This window comes from Triturus cristatus, chromosome 1_2 (genome assembly GCF_964204655.1).
Source record: "Triturus cristatus chromosome 1_2, aTriCri1.1, whole genome shotgun sequence".
In the NCBI taxonomy this organism is placed as follows: domain Eukaryota; kingdom Metazoa; phylum Chordata; class Amphibia; order Caudata; family Salamandridae; genus Triturus; species Triturus cristatus.
In genome coordinates this window covers 1053766345-1053783328 of record NC_140580.1, presented here as the reverse complement: position 1 = coordinate 1053783328, position 16984 = coordinate 1053766345, and positions in this window count along the sequence as shown.

Below are 16984 nucleotides of genomic sequence, written 5' to 3'. Positions count from 1 at the left end.
AATTTCACAAACCTATCTACCTGCCTATACCACTCGACGGGCTTTTCTCTCAATCGAGGGAAATCATTTGTAAATGATAAAATATCCTGTCTGGTCCATGGAACATGTACATATCCTCCTCCAGGTATTTCTCTCATAGGATAATTATCCACTGGTTTCTCCTTTTCTCTCACTGGAAATGCTGAATAAGTTGTTCTATCTTCAGTCTCATCTCTTTTCTTGTACCACCTATCCTTCCACTTTTCAACATCACCCCATCTTCGCAATAATGCAACCATCTCTTTAATCTGTCCTGTTCTACCAGTAGCATTCACATTTTCAATATCCTTTTCAGTAAAATCCATCCTGTAAGTTCTCTGTAAAGCTTTCACTTTATCAATGTCGACTCCCTGTTCATTTGCTATTGCTTTTAGCCTGTCATGTGTATTCCTTGCTCTCCAGGTAACACTCTTACACATAAACATTAGTTCACCATCATGATGACTCTTCAGAATCTCTGTTGGAACAGTCCCTGTGACAAGCTCTTCTAGTTCTACACGTAACTTAGCTACATCAATTACTTGTGAATCTTTATCTTTTTTCTGTAGAACCTTCTTCCAATCATTCAAATCATCAACTGTTATTTCAGCAGTTTTTCTCACTGGAACCACTCTCTTTTGCGGTTCTAAAATTGGCATCCCTGAACAACCAGCTTCACTAGCATCCAATATTTCACTACATGTGTCATGTCTTGATTGTCTCAGGTCATTTCTTTCTGCTCTTTTGCCTGAATCTCCTGAAGGACCAACTGAATTTGTCAGATTATTCCCAACATATGGAATCACCAATCCATTCTCACCTGCTCTCTGTTTGTCAAACACAGGCATAACTGGGCCTATTGTTACAGGCACCGTAACAGCTTCTAGATTCTTCGTTAACTCCCTAATCCTCTCAGTCAACTCTGTTGTAGTTCTGGCTAATTGTCTGGCATTCTTATCAAGGTAATGATCACTTCTCACTTCAGGTGTCTCATTTTCTGTCTCACTAACGCAAACTGTATCTCTTATCGGAGAAACAACTGGTGTACTTTTGTCCGGTTCTGGTCTATATGGAGGTGGTCTTTTGTAAATCATGTCATTTAAGACCTCATCCTCATACTCATTAACTCCATATTTTCTTATTTCTGACTCAGGAACCCTTTCTGCTCCTCCTTCAACTGTTCTCATCGGATATAATCCCTCTGACATACTAACATCTCGCCACCTTTTCATTCGATCATGATGAGTCTCACGATCATGTCTCCTCCCAAACATGTACCTATAGTACCCTCCTGATCTTTGTTTCTCTCTCTCATGTACTTCTTCTTCCCATTCCACTAAAGCCTCGAACTGTGTAGGTCTCGGTTTCGGGTCAAGACATAACATCTTTTCCCGTAAATTTCTCAACACGGCCAGATTAAATGAACCATGTTCTGGAAATGCTAGAACACCATCTTCTTTAGTATACCTAACCCAATTCTCCAACCATATACAGGTATGAAACCCATGTCTTGCAGCCATGAAGGATGCAGGTGTTTTCGGTGGAGGTAACAACTCACCCTCTCTTGTTTTAACATTTTTATCCTTGCTAAACCACTTTTTAACTTTACCAAAAAATGTTTTCTTCTTCTTCTCTTCTTGATAATACATTTTAGCGTTTACAAAGAACTCTCTACTCTTTCCGTATTATAAATATACAATACGAATTTTCAACCAATTGCAGCGCGACTCACACTAACGCACCAATCCTAGAACGTTTACGTCACTAAATAGCCCTTCCAATCCTTGCGCGGCTCACACTAACGCACCAATCCTAGCGCGAGCACTATTCTGATCTACCATCCAATCAGAGCGCGGTCTTTCTGACGTCAACAGTCGCTGCAGTTTGTCTCCTGTCTTCTGTCACTCGTCTACCCCTCCTTTACAAAATCTTTTCAGTAGACTTCGTATCAAATTTCTACAAAATCTATTAGTTACAACATATAAACATCTCCATTGTCTGCTTCGCTAACCACAGAATAGAAAAAGAGTCTATTTCATAAGAAACCTTTCATTGACACAGTAGCACTTCTTCTACTCTGCCCTACTAACATACATTCATTAACTGTTTCCTCTAGGACTTGTCCAAAGAGTCTTACAATCAACTAAATGTACAAACATTCACGCACATTCATACAAAGGAAATATAGTACATACGCACAGAATCCTGCTTCCCGAGAACAGAAAATCTGCTCCACTACAGAATTATAACACACATTAACTAAGCAAGCTTTCTTTGCCCAGTTCTTCAAATAAGCTCAGAGAATACCTATTACTCCTCCCGCGATAAGCTTTAACGGAAATCCTTAAGGATCCCTGGGACTTAAGACCAGAGTTTCACAGATAACCTTCACTATCATTCACACTCCTTATATACCAGAAATATCTAATAGTAACATACGACGATGTCACTGATTCCGAACCCAGACAATGTGACGCGCAACTTCAATTGTCACACGTTATTCCTTACAATTCCGTCTTTCCCGAGAGCAGCATTTACTTCCCTCTGCCCTACTACGGAACTGCCACAGCTTCCAAGTTCCAGAAGCACTACATATAACTCAACATTACGACTCCAACATATAGTATTAGTACATATACCAACATGAACCAATAATCAATAATCAATAAAAACAATCTTATCTAATCAAGACAATCATCAAAAACCATCAATCTCTGCTACCAGGAAATTGATAGAGATCAGGGTGTGTACAATATTCCCACTACCACGGATAAAGTAATCTCACAGTTACACGCACATGCATACATCATACGCTAGGGCCCATTTCACTAACATACGCTCAAATACTCTACCAGCAATAAACCTGTGGAAGGAAAACACTCCTGAACACCCTGCATCTATATCGAGGTCGATAAGACCTGGTTTTTGTGACTGTCCCTAAACATAACCTATACAATATATACAACAATAATCAATAATGTAAACTCAATAATTGACAAGAAAGAATATCCAACACCATGTTCAAAATTATATTGCTTTATCTAAAATTAGTCAAAGAAAATCAATCAGAGTAAATCATTTCTCATAGTTACCTATTCTAGCTAAATGTCAGAACGGGTCAGGACAAGTCTCTCGGTAAATGTCTCTCAAGACGAAGTCCCGTCAGCATCAATCCTCAGCAACACAGATTCGATACGCGGCAAAGGCAAAATGGCAAGTGGCAAAAGACCCTCTCTAAGCTAACATCTTATAATACTCTAAACAATAGAAAGATACATTGAGAACATAGAAAAAACTGTAATGTCCGCCGGACTTGCTGAGCAGAGCGAGAAGGAAAGGATGTAACATTGCTACATTTGAGAATCTCCGCTCAAGAAAAATACACATAGCGAAAACTACGGAACAGGAACCAAGAAAATAAAACATGTATCACAATTATCCTGCTTCTCCTCGGCCATCGAGCCACAGTTCAGAGCTTCTCTCTAAGGCTCCTTTGTTTCCCAAGGCTGCCAAGGACACTTTCACTTCTCTTGGAGACTTCCCAAAAACTGCTGCCGTCCTCATGGAAAGTTTTTCAACAAGGACCATGGTCAGTTAGCTTCAGGACCATTTCCAGCAGGGGTCTCCCTCGTCTCAGTTTTCAAATTATAATCACAGCCAGGCTCACTATTCAGCCTTCTTTCTCAGGCCAACATAGGCCTTAATAGACCATCTTAATTAAAAGAGACAAAAACAAAGTTACTACAGCATAATGATTAAACAGTGTTAACCCCACTAATACCCTTATGTGTATGCATTTATCTAGCACTTGCAACATAGAAAAGCATTAATTCAAAAGCGTTTTGTGCTCAAAAATAAACAGCACATAGCAACGTTTAAACATAAAAACACATTTAACACACGCGTTATTATCAATCAGCACATTTAAGCACACTCACGTGTAACCCTTTCTTGTTAGGACAAACAGATTGATTAATATAAACACACTTGCACAAGACAAATAATTAGTTATTAATTATTAATAGATTAATACAACGAATAGACATGCCAGAGCTTCAAAAGCCCCAGAATTTTCAAACTGAAAACTCTGCTCCAGCAATCTAACCATACTAAACTCAGTGTCTCTCTATTCAGCCTAAGCCATTTAGCAACTTGTTTGGAAAAGTGTGCTCCACAGCGAAATGTTTTACATTAGCACTACCATCTTATGGAATTCACTCTTTTTGAGCAAGCAAATGCCTGCATCTGTCACTCAGCTTCACACATGATAAATTGTCGGGTGTAGTAAGCGCTATATTAATAAAGCGCACTACAATAAGGAACTGAGGGGCATATCAGCAACAACCGGCGATATTTATCGCTAAGCGCACTTAGCGCTAGGATAATTATCGCCGGCTAGCGTGGATTGTTATCGCTGAGATAGCGTGCTATTAGCAACGCTATCTCAAAAGCGATAAAAATCCTAGCACTAACTGCCAAACGTGTGATTATCGCTGGAAACCCAGCGATAATCCCACAAAGTTTAGTGATAGCTTGTTGATAGGGCCTCACATACTTAGCCAATATATCCACCTTCCATAGGATATCATGGATAAGTCAGTTTCAAAGCAGGCGTAAGGAAAGTAGTGATAACAGAGGTTTACTTTTCTTGTCGCTATGCTGCTTTGCGTGAGGCTTGATAATAGGAGAAATGTCACTTAGCGACATTTCTCCTGTTATCCTAGGGAGGAACGCCCACTTTGCACCTCATTAGAGATACAAAGATGGGCGTTAAGGGAAATGGAGATAAGGCAAGGGTTCACGCGATAGCGTGACCTTGCATATAAGGCGATAAAATTATTGCTACTTTTTCGTCCGAAAACGGACGCAAAAGCGGTGATAATTTTTTAACGCCTGCTTGCTGATATGCCTCTGACTTGTTTTGACAGTGCAATCCTGCTTCCCGGAGAGCCCTAACTCAGCCAAGACAAAAGCATCAGCACATTTGTTTTTAGAGTTTTATATAGCGCAAACTAGACCCGAGACATCGGGTATCAGAGCGCTTTGCATGAGCACCAGTTTTGTTACAGAAGGACACATTCATTTTTGTTAGGCACAGGGCGATTAGTTGATTTGCCCAGAATCACAGGATGTTGAGCGTCATTGCCGAGACTCGAACCCGGTTCCCTACCTCTGAGGTCGACCGCTCTAGCAGTAAGGCTACATCCTCTCCCCAAAATAAATAGGTAAATAGATTGTGGCAGTAGGGAGACTTCAAGCCTCAACACATAACTAGTCTGCTGGCACAGTGCTGCGTGGTATCCCAGATCTCATTCTCAAGATGCTCACATTTCAGTCGCAGAGATGAACTGTCATGAAAGGAAATCAATTGACGCGCTCAGAAGGAGTAGGAAAGGGAAGAGGCGTCACAACAAAAGAACAACTAAAAGGCCACCACTATCCTAAAGCTAGAACTTCAGTGTTTTCCTGGCCTGACCACACCAGACAGCCATGTTGATAGGGGTTGGTGCCTGTAAACTCCGCCACATGGCAGTTTGCGAAGTTTTTGCTAAACTCCGTGCTCCAAGCGGAGTGGTAAAACTCAGAGAACTCTGTCGGCAGAGCAGAGTTTACCACCCACCCCTACTGGTTGCCCCATGTAAAATGAAGTTCTGAGGATTCAGGGTGATCGAGGTTCTTTTTTTGTAGTAAATCTAGAGTTTACAAATGTTGTATTAAGTATTTGTTGGTGTAATCTTTCATGAACAGCAGTAAATAAGATATGATAACAGGTTCCCTAATTACTGCTGGGGCACGTACTTTTAAATTTACCTAAAGATGTTTGAAAACAGCACATTGTTAAAATGGCATTTACAAGATGGAGCATACCAACTGCCAATAGAGGACCATCCAACCCCTTCCATCCTCTGCTATCTTTTGCTTCAGATACTCTTGAGGGAAGTCACAAAGCTTCCTGCAAGAGTGCTCTTGTAGACTTCAGCATAAATCGATTTTTATAGGCAGAAAGGCCCCAGGACAGTGGTGGCTCCTCCGCTATGGCGAAGGAGTGTTGCCTCACTACTTTTAAGCAGTGCAAATAAAGGAAACATAAAATGATAATAACTTTGAGTTATTATAGTTTTATGTTTCCATGCTGCTTTGCGGACGGGCAGGACTGCTCTGCTCTCAGAGCAGGGCATGGGAGGAGTGGTTTGCCCACTTCTAAGTGCACATGACTGTTTGGCCAGACCTCTGGGGCCAGCCAAACAGTCATGCGCACTTTCCCTGTTCTCAATACAGGCTGCATTACAGCCTACGTGGAGAACATGCCCAGGCCCCTCAGTCCCAGGCTGAACATCGAACCACAACGCTCAGACCAATCACAATGCTACATGCTGTGTCAAGGGAGCCTAGCTGTGCTTCCTGTTCCTGGAGTCCGATGGCAGAGAGCTGGAGCAGAGAAGCAGGACCCCGTGCCAAGGTCAGTTGCTCAAGGAGGCCCACATATCTAAAGAGCCTGACGTAGCCTCCTTCTGTTGTACTGCTCACTATGAGATAGGGGCAAGCTTCGAGAATTCTCAATCAAGCAGTGGATTTATAAAATACGAATTATCACCCCAGAAGGTATCTAGGCGCTTGCCAGTCATGAGGTGACTCAATCGAACAGCCAAGTCTTAAGTGCTCTCTGGAATTCAATGTAGAGAGGTGGCGGTCCTTAGATGCAGAGTGAGGTCATTCCTGGTTTTTGCTGTGAAGTAGGAGAAGGATCATCCTCTGCTGTTGAATCGGTGGATGTGAGTGTTGTGGGTGAGTGAAAGGAAGACGGAGCGTAATTGTCTGGTGAGATGAAGGAAGCTCAGGCGGTGGTTGATGTAGGCTGGTTCTTAGTTGTGCATTGCTTTGAAGGCATGGATCATCAGTTTGAATAGGCATCTCTTCTATATAGGGAGCCAGTGAAGTTTTCTGTGGAGGGGGGGGGGGTGATGTTGGTCTGTCTGGGGAGGTCGAGGATGAGTTTGGCAGCAGAGATTGGTTGGTGTCGAGTCTTTGCAGAAGGTGTCTTATGATGCCAGTGTAGAGTGCATTGACATAGTCTAATTGGTTGGTGATCAGGGCCTACGTGGCAGTACATATGATATTCAGGGAGAGAAATTTTTTGACTTTTCGTGACATGCAAAGTGTAATTAAGCTGGAAGAGAAGACTGCGTTGAACTAGGACTTCATTGTGAGTTTGTTATCCAGGTTTCTGACGTGGGCAATCGGTTTGGATGATTGTCCTAGTTCAGAGGGCCACTAGGAGTTTTTTCAAGGTGTGGTGGTGTTGCCAGAGATCAGCACTTCAATTGTATCCATGTGGAGCTTCAGGCATTTGTCATTCATTCAATAGGCAATGTTCTTCATGCACTTGTGGAAGTTGTTTCTTGTGTTGGCGTGATCTTCTGGGAGCGAGACGTTGAGTGTCATCTGTGTAGGATATTATGTTTAGTCCGTGGGATATGTCAATGTTGGCCAAAGGGGTCATGTAGGTATTGAAGAGGGTGGGGCTGAGAGAGGATCTTTGAGGGACACCGAAGATGGTGTCCTTGGGTTCGGAGGTGAATGGAAGTAGGCAGACCTTCTGCGTTCTTCTAGTGAGGAAGGAGCTAATATATTTGAGGGAGTTACCTTGGATACTGATGTGATGTAGTCTTCTGATCAGGGAGTGATGACATATGGTGTCAAAGGCTGATGAGAGGTCAAAGAGGATCTGAGCCACGGTTTCCCCCCAGTTGTGGAGCGCTCTGATGTCACTAGTGGCCACAATCAAGGCAGTCTTGGTGCTGTGGTTGGTGCGGAATCCAGATTGTGAGGTGTCTAGGAGAAGGCTCCACTCCAGATATTTTGTGATTTGCTGGTTGATGGCATTTTTCAGGACTTAGACGTGGCAGGGAAGAAGAGAGATAGAGTAGTAGTTCTTGTGTTCACTTGGTTTGGCAGATGGTTTTTTGAGGAGTGGTTTGATTTTTGCGTGTTTCCAGTCATCGGGAAAGGTGGCAACGACAAGTGAGGAGTTAAAGAGAGTAGTGAGCTTGCTGCTGATCCTGTGGCTTACAAGGTTGAAAATGTGGTGCGGGCTGGTGTCCGTGGGGGATCCTGAGTGAACGGACTTCATAGTGGTGTGGGTGTCCTGGGGGATGAGCTGGTGCCATGTAGTCACTCGTGGTCCGTGCTGGTTTCGGTGCATGCATGAACGAAGTCTGAGGGCTTTGGCTGGGGTTTGAAGTTCTTATAGATGGTGGTGCTCTTGTTGTGGAAAAAGTTGGCAAGTCTGTGACATAGTTCTTTGGAAGGCGTGATGATGTTTTCTGCAGTGTTGGTGAACTTTGTGATGATGATAAAGAGCTCTTTGCTGTGGTTGGAGCAGGACTTGATGTGGCCACCTAATGCTTTCCTTTTTATCTCTCTTAATAGCAGGTGGTGTAGGTTGAGGGAGGACTTGAAGGTGATTCTGTCTGAGGTGTCCCTGCTTGTGCACCATATTCTTTCCAGTTGCTTGCAGTGGCATTTTGCTATCCTCAGTTTCTTTGTGTACCGTCTTGCCTGCTTAGTGGATCTCATGTGTCTGCTGCTCTTGATGGGAGTGATGATGTTGGCACAGTTGGTGATCCAGGAGCAGAAGTCTTTGACAGTTTGGTCCAGGTCTGATGCAGTGTTGGGGCATGATGTTTTGAGGGCATCGGCCCATTGGCTCTCTGGTACTTTGCTCCAACTAGGGGTGCTGGGTGGCTCAGCAGTGGAGGTGCAGAGGCTAGAGATGTTGCCATGTATGATGGAGTTGTCGGTCCAGGTGAATTCGGTGACATGCCTATACTTGACCCTGTTGCTGGAGGTGAAAATGTGATCCAGCATGTGTACTGCGAAGTTAGTGGGGTTGGTGATGAGTTGGGTAAGTCCATTGTCATTCATACCGTCTAGAGAGTAGGTGGCGTTGGTGATGTTGTGAGGTGGATATTCAGATCTCTGAAGAAGATGTAGTTTTTTGAGTCAATGACAAGAGGGAAGATGAAGTCTGAGATGATGGTGCAGATGCTGGGTCATGGCTCAGGTGGTCCATACACAAGGGTGCCTCGAATGGTGGTTTTCTGTCAGGTTGAAGTTTGAAGTTGAGTTGTTTCATGGTCTGGATGGTGCCTTCTGTCTCGGTGGTTCAGTATATGTTTTCTTTGTGGATGAAGGCAATCCCTCCTCTGGGTTTGTTGGTCGGGCGCGGATGCAGGGGTGAACCAGGTTTCGATGAGGAAGACAACATCAGGGGTGAGGGTGGTGATGAGGTCCCAAGTCTCAGTGGCGTATTTGCAAAGCGAACGTGTCTTGAGGAGGAGGTAGGCAAGTTGATGTGAAGTAGGCGTGTTGTGTTGGTTGGGTCACATGGTGTTGGATGGTGTGTTGGTGGACGTTCTGACGTGCAGAGGAAAGAGCAGTGGATGCAGGAGAATGGACCTACGATGGATCGTGGGGAGGTGCAGCAGCATCGGTTGTTGTGGTGTCCCTTGTCCAGGGCTAGGAGTTTGGCAGCAGTGTAGCCATTCCTGGCCCTGGGCGTGGGCTTATTGAGGACGGGCGCAGGCGAGCTTATCCTTGGTGCGCCAGCGGTACTACCGCGCTGCGACCCCATCAAGTAGGTCCTGGCAGAACGGAGAGGTGCTGGGTGGCAGTGCAGGGGGATAGCAGTAGGAGGGAAATGGGCAGCGGCAAAACAAGTGAGAGAAAAAGAGAGAACAATGAGTCACAGGCGATATGGAAGAAAAAGGCACAAAAAGGCAAGGCAGAAAAGGAGGGAAGCAAGACGCAGACATGACAAGAAAGGGACAAAAAAGTTATGTCAAAGAAGACAGAACCGGCACAGCTAGTGAGGAAGGCGCAAAAGTCAGAGGAAAACAGCAGAAAAGGCAGAGTCTGAATGAAGGAACAATGAGGCACAAAGTGAGCGAGAACCCAGCTGTTCAGGGTCCGACAGCAAGAGTGAGAGCTAGGCCTGAGATCCTGTTAGCCCTCAATGTAGGCCATAGAACCACTTACAGAGATGAGCTTCTTCAGTAATCGACCATGGAGGAGTAGTTAAGACAGTGGTGTTGTTGACCAACTTTTTGTCACTTTTATAATTGTTTTAATAGATCACAAGATGGGCACAGCGGTTGAGCATTCAATTGGCGAGCCAATAATATGGATTAAGAATACTGATGTAAGACCCATGTGCTCCTTGACATCTGGCCAATGTGCCAATTGACATCTCTGATGTTGGAGTATCTTCATTATTCCACATGTATTTGTATTGAATCCAAGATACTGCCCAATTGTCATGCAGCTAACAGTGATACTGTTGCTGCTCTTACGTTTAAAGGGTCTTATTTATGAGAAGTGTTGCATCGCTGTGACAAAGCAGCGATGCGACACTTCTCAGTGTGCCCTGCTTGCGACACCATAGATGTGCCGTATTTGCAGTACGGCGCCTCATGCCGCAAGGAGTTATAGATATGTCAGTATTACTGACATATCTGCAGGCGCAAAAGTGGTGCATTATTGGGGTGTGTCTGAAAACAGACGCAACTCCAGGAATCTGTCCTTTCACATGGGGCATGCCCCATGTGAAAGGGCTGGCAGGCATAAGGTTTTGACGCAATGGAGTCCTAGAAGTGGTGCACTGAAATCTTATAGATTTCAATGCTCCACTTCTACGAGGCTTTGATGCGGGGGAACGCCCACCCTGCATACATTATACCTGACGCAGGTATAATGTAGCGCAGAAGTTTACGAAGTAATGCCTCTGCCTAGATGCATCACTTTGTAAATATGAGGCAATGTGGCGCATTATTTACGCCACTGCAGCATCACAAAAAGTGACGCAACAGTGGTGTAAATGTAGAGCAAGGGCTCATAAATAAGGCCCAATGTGTTTTGCCTTAAACCATATTCAGAAATATTTCGCCTTGGAATAATTTTAAAATAACTGAAGAAAGCTGAAGTTTCTCATTTTGATGGGAAGGATTTGTAATCCTCCTGGTTGATTAACAGTGCCCACATGCATTGAGATTTGTGACCAATAGTCATTTGTGATCTCCGGATCTTTATCTGTACTGTGCTACATTGTTGCATTGTTCTCTTTCCTCTTTGCAGGCTCTTCTACATACATTCCAAGTTTCACAATTATTAGAGAAAGGTGAGCATCAAAGATTTGTGCAGATTAGAGCTTTTAGAGCTTTAAAGTACAGAGTGTCTAGCGATGAACCTTAGTTTTCTAATTGTATTGTCTTTGGCATCTGCTGGGAATTTCGGCAGTAACTTCACAAGAGATAGCCTTTCATTCAGCAGGATCTCTGGCTCATTGTACTACAAATATATATTAATGATTTTGTCTAATGATAAACTTATTTGTGTTTTATGTACTTTTAGAACGGGGTATGAGAGGCAACATACAATGAATCAGAAGAATGTCATACATAGCATGTGAAAATGTAAGTAGAAAATAAGTCCAAAGATGTTGCTTGTATTGTCAAGATGATGCCAAAATTGAGTACAGCCAACGCGTTTCGCCCAAGCATGGGCTTCTTCAGGGCAAAATACTATAATAAACTTGTATCCAATGGTAAATCCAATGAAGTCCACTCGATAAATGGCTTGGATGAACACGAGTTTTTGGAGAACCTCCCAAGGAAATTACTAAAACGTAACCAGGTAAATGAAGAGAAACACGTGTTCTCAGTAACAGATTAGATACTTAAGTACTTTAATCCATGTTCGGAGAAGCCGCCGGTCCTCCCAAATTCAGTATGTATCTGTTTTATGTACTTCCTAAGACCCGAAGTGCTTGTAATGTAAACATATTCTATATTTGAGTTTTTAAAAATGCTGAGTACAGATAACCTCGGTCTGTATGTTTCGACTTATTCAGTTTCAAGTTTATTACAATACTTGCAATGCCATACACATCAAGCTGCAAGACTGTGCCCATTGCTACTGTACTGTAGTGAGACTCACTGCACTCACCTCTCTTGAGAAGCCGTGGACTACTTTGATAGCCAAGGATGCTTATGGGATCCCCATATTTTGTTGCGCGGAAGGATAACTTGCGGGAGAACTGCTAGGAATCATCAGATTTCTAGTGTGGCTGTTCTCACCCTGTCAGATATGTCGGCTGCACTCAACTTGGTGTTCCATACCTAGTTTTCATCCGCCTGTTAAAGGCAGACATCACAGATAAAGTACATGATTGCGAGGGTCATTATTGCTTCTTTCTGTTTCTCGACACCAGGGTTTTCTTGGCATTGAAGGACAAAAAACATACCATTCACTCTAAATAGAGTGGGTAGTGTGATGGCTTCACTCCAATGACCTCCATTCTATCGGGTTTTTGGTGGTAGCTTTTCATTCAGGGAGTCAACATGGACTCCATTGGAGGAAAGATGACAGTCCTCACAACCTTAAATATGACTGTCAGTTTAGCAAAGTACTTTGCTGCGCCTGTGCCGGAGTACCCTGCCCACCCTCTCTTAATCCCCCATTTACTGTTTTTGTCAATTGTGTCATAATTCCATTAGTTCTGAGCCCAAAGTTTGTGCTGGCACTCCTGGAACTGTCTCTTCTGAAGTCTGGCATTCAGCACATGACAAGTTCATGAAACTGACATTCCCAGAAGAATTGTTATACCCAGTGCATATGATCTTCCCAGAAAACACATCCTGTCTTTACCTGGCTTCTGATTTGTTCACGGCCATTCTAAAGTCTAAATGATGCAGTAGTGAAATTGTCATGAGCATGTTCACAAAAGCATTCACCATAAAGCGCAATCATCAAAGGAGGGCTAAGTAGATGTCCTGTGCTCTGGCAAAGGCTGTGAACATTTTTGTTGAAACCCTGCAACACAAGCTGTGCGGAAGTGTGTAACTCTGATGATTACATCAACCATGAACCACAACTATCTGATGCCTTGAGTTTCATTGTGGTACTAAATTGCCTTCTGCCATAAGTTAATAACGTGGTGATCCTGGACCTCTGCATGGTGATCCATGTGTTTAGAGTTCTTAAATCCAGAATCAGTCATTATAATTTGAAGTTTGTCCTTCAAGTAGTAGTGTCTGATTTTTACCCTTCCGTGACAGTGATTCTATATCTTCTGATTATTTTGTGCTTGAGTTGTATATATTGTGGCATCTTGTCAAACTGTATCCAGTAAACGTGTTAATCTGTCTATCACTCATTAATATGAAACTTTGAAGCCATTGCTTGTTATTGGTTTTTGCCTCTCCCAGGCCCTCCTGTAATCCATAGACTGGGAAGAGTTCCTCTGTGTTCCTCTAACTATGCTATGGTGTTCTCTACTGTGTGTGTGGTGGCTGCTAAAAACCTTCTGCTCATAACAGAAAAAGCTGCCTTTGTGTCTGAAAGCATCTGTCAGATCATCCATCTCTCTCATATTGATTTTATATGGTCAGAGCTCCTCTAAAACACGATGCTTCACTCAGTATTGCTATTATTTCTAGAATGTAATCCACCTGTTTCACACAAAATGCATCAGCCTATTCTGCATTACTAATTGGACTTCTGAATGACAAACAAAACCTCAAAGCCAATAATGTCATATTAAGAAAATTCCTTTGGCTATCGGGCCTGTTGAAGTCTCCGTTGTGTCAAACTATGGCTCTGATTTAGATCTTGGCGGTAATGGTCCCACCGTTGCTTTTCTGTCAGATTCCCCGACTGCCTACTAGGTTGTCCGCCTGCCCTGATTAGATGCTGACGCGGCCATGGATGAAAGACCATCCGAGTGCCGCTGTCTCTGGCAGAATTTCTCACCTGTGTCGATGGCACCATAGGGAAAAGCGACTGTCAGAGGGAGTGCATCCACTTAGTCCACCACGCCAATCATGATGTGTGTTCCTGCCAACGCAACTATGGCAGCAAAACCTCCATAACTGAGTTGGCGAATTTGAAGAGATATAAGGCAGAAACACACCTTTTCTCACTTTCACACTTCCTTTTCCGCCATGGAGCCGATCTGCCAAGCCCTGCCTCTACTGCTACTTCTTGACCATGAAGCAAATTAACCCCGTTGTGGCCCGAAATGCAGGTAAGCTCCTCTTTTACATGTTACCTTTTGACTTGTCTGTTAACATTTGCACTGGACTTGTGCATTTTAAAGCTCTCTTACAAGAAATAGCATACCAATGTGCAATGCATATGTGTGTGTAATATTGACGTTAAAAAGAAATTTAAAGAAACACACCTGTATGATTACATTATATTTCTAAATTTGGTGCAAGCTGCCTTAAAAAAATAGACACACAAACAAGCATTTGCAATGCAATAGGTCTCGCATTTACGCGAGTTTGAGCTATTAACATTGCAAATAACAATGCCTTTTATTTTGTTTTTTAAAACATAAATAAAAGGCGGTGTAATTTACAATGCCAATAGCTTAAACTTGCGTAATTGCGAGACCTATTGCATTGCAAATGCTTGTTTTATTTGTTTCTCGGCCTCTGACTGCCCTTTCGCACCTCCTGCCAGTGAGGCCAAGGAGGGGAGGGGGCTGCAGTACCACGCAGACTGACGGACATCTTGCCTGGAGACGGGAAATCTGCACAATAACAGAAGACTTGGTGGAAATGTGTGTGTGTGGGGGGGGGGAGAGGTGAGGGTGAGGATCTCCCGGGGAGGGCTGGAGTGACACTTTAGGGATGAAAACACTTGAAGAGAAGATGTGAACTTTGTCACTTGGGCCCTTAAAGACAAGGGGCCCGATTCACAGAACTAACTTAAGACAAAATCCTAAACTTACTACCATTTTGGTATTCACAAAAGACACTTACTCATTTTGGTATTCACAGAAGGCACTTACTCATTTCGGTATTCACAGAAGTTAGGAGTCCTAACTTTAGGACTCCTAAATGCCTTCTGTGAATACCGAAAGCCTTAAAATTAGTATTTTTCTCAGTTTAGTAGTAGTATAGTTAGGACTCCTAACTTTAGGACTCCTAAATGCCTTCTGTGAATACCGAAAGTCTTAAAATAAGGATTTTTCTCAATTTAGTAGTCCTAAAGTTAGGACTCCTAGCTTTAGGACTCCTAAATGCCTTCTGTGACTCCCGAAAGCCTTAAAATTAGTATTTTTCTCAGTTTAGTAGTAGTATAGTTAGGACTCCTAACTTTAGGACTCCTAAATGCCTTCCGTGAATACCAAAAGTCTTAAAATAAGGATTTTTCTCAATTTAGTAGTCCTAAAGTTAGGACTCCTAACTTTAGGACTCCTAAATGCCTTCTGTGACTCCCGAAAGCCTTAAAATTAGGATTTTTCTCAGTTTAGTAGTAGTAAAGTTAGGAGTCCTAACTTTAGGACTCCTGAACTGAGAAAAATCCTAATTTTAAGACTTTCGGTATTCACAGAAGGCATTTAGGAGTCCTAAAGTTAGGACTCCTAACTTCTGTGAATACCGAAGTGAGTAAGTGTCTTCTGTGAATACCAAAATGAGTAAGTGCCTTCTGTGAATACGAAAATGGTAGTAAGTTTAGGATTTTGTCTTAAGTTAGTTCTGTGAATCGGCCCCAAGATCTGCTGCGCAGATAGCAGTCACTGCTGCCAGGCCCCAGGAAGACCCATCTCCCCTCCCCGCAGCGCTCTAGCAGGGCCGAGGTGACGAGGAGAGCAGAAGTGCGGCACCTGACCCCCGAGTGTTGCAAAATGTTTAAGATGCTATTGCCAAGGTGTAGACAATTCAGAAAGTAACTCACGCTCATCTTTACCAAAAATATTTGCCTATTCAGCATTTAAAAAATACAAACTGTCTTATCATAACTCGATCAACGGTTTATTAGTGATGACCCGGTTCGAATACTGCTAAGTACTTTGGCATTCATGTTTTGAACATTGGGATACATGAGGAAATACAACAAACGTACCTATTTTATGTTTGCTGCTGTATGAACATCTGTTGCTGTATTTTACTTTATAGGTGAATAAATACATTTAAGAGGTCGCCTTTTCGTAGAGTATAATACACACCATAAAAGATATCCGATTAATTCACGTGTTTATCAACACCCGCTTTTAACCTCCCCCATACTTTCCCGTAATCTGGCAGGCCTTCCAAGCGCTGCTCGGAGCTGTAAAAGAGCCCCTTACAGATCGGATCATATTCGCATGGGAGATGTTGCCAGGCGGGTGTGCTCCCCGCACAGTGACACCTAAACCCGTGAAGAACTCTGCACTACATAAGCGCTCTTCACCAAACCGCCTTAAAGACAACCTTAGGCGCTTTTTCCGACTCGTCAACATATGGATACAAGTGAACGTCGTATTTTCCCATTAAGTCCAAAATCAGTATTGCTAGAAAGAGGTAGAAACAGCTGAAGCATGATTTGAAGCCAGTATGATTTTAGCAAGAGCTTTTACAGTGTCCCTTTAGACTCACAACACTCCGCATGCAACTATTTCAAGTGCTGCTTAAGAGTCCGGGGGCACGCCCTCCTTCCTTTCCAGGCACACGGGCCAGAAGCCAACATTTTCTTCAAAATGTTCAAAAAGAATTACGAGGTTATAAAAGCGGATTCTAACGGAACACCCTGCATTCTGGTAGCTTGCCTAACATGACGATCTAGTTATAATAAATTTGCGTTTATTGATTCGAGAGGCTTTAAACTCAGACCATTTTAACAACCTTTCCCCCACACACCAGTTGTGCACCAACTCAAAAAGCCACTGTACACAAACTTCCGACTTGCACTCGTTTAGCTGCGAAGTGTGCAGGCCCGGGGTCTGTTAGAGTGAGTGGCAATGCGCCAGAGGCCACATTTAACAAGCACGCGAAAAGAAAAAACGAGCACAGTGGCGCATATACCTCAAATGTGCAAGTTTCCAACAGCAAAGCTGTAGGATCTGAGAATAATGTAGAAGAGTGCAAAGATTCTGTTGCCGAAATAATTGTTGATGTGATTGGACTGGATCTCACGATTC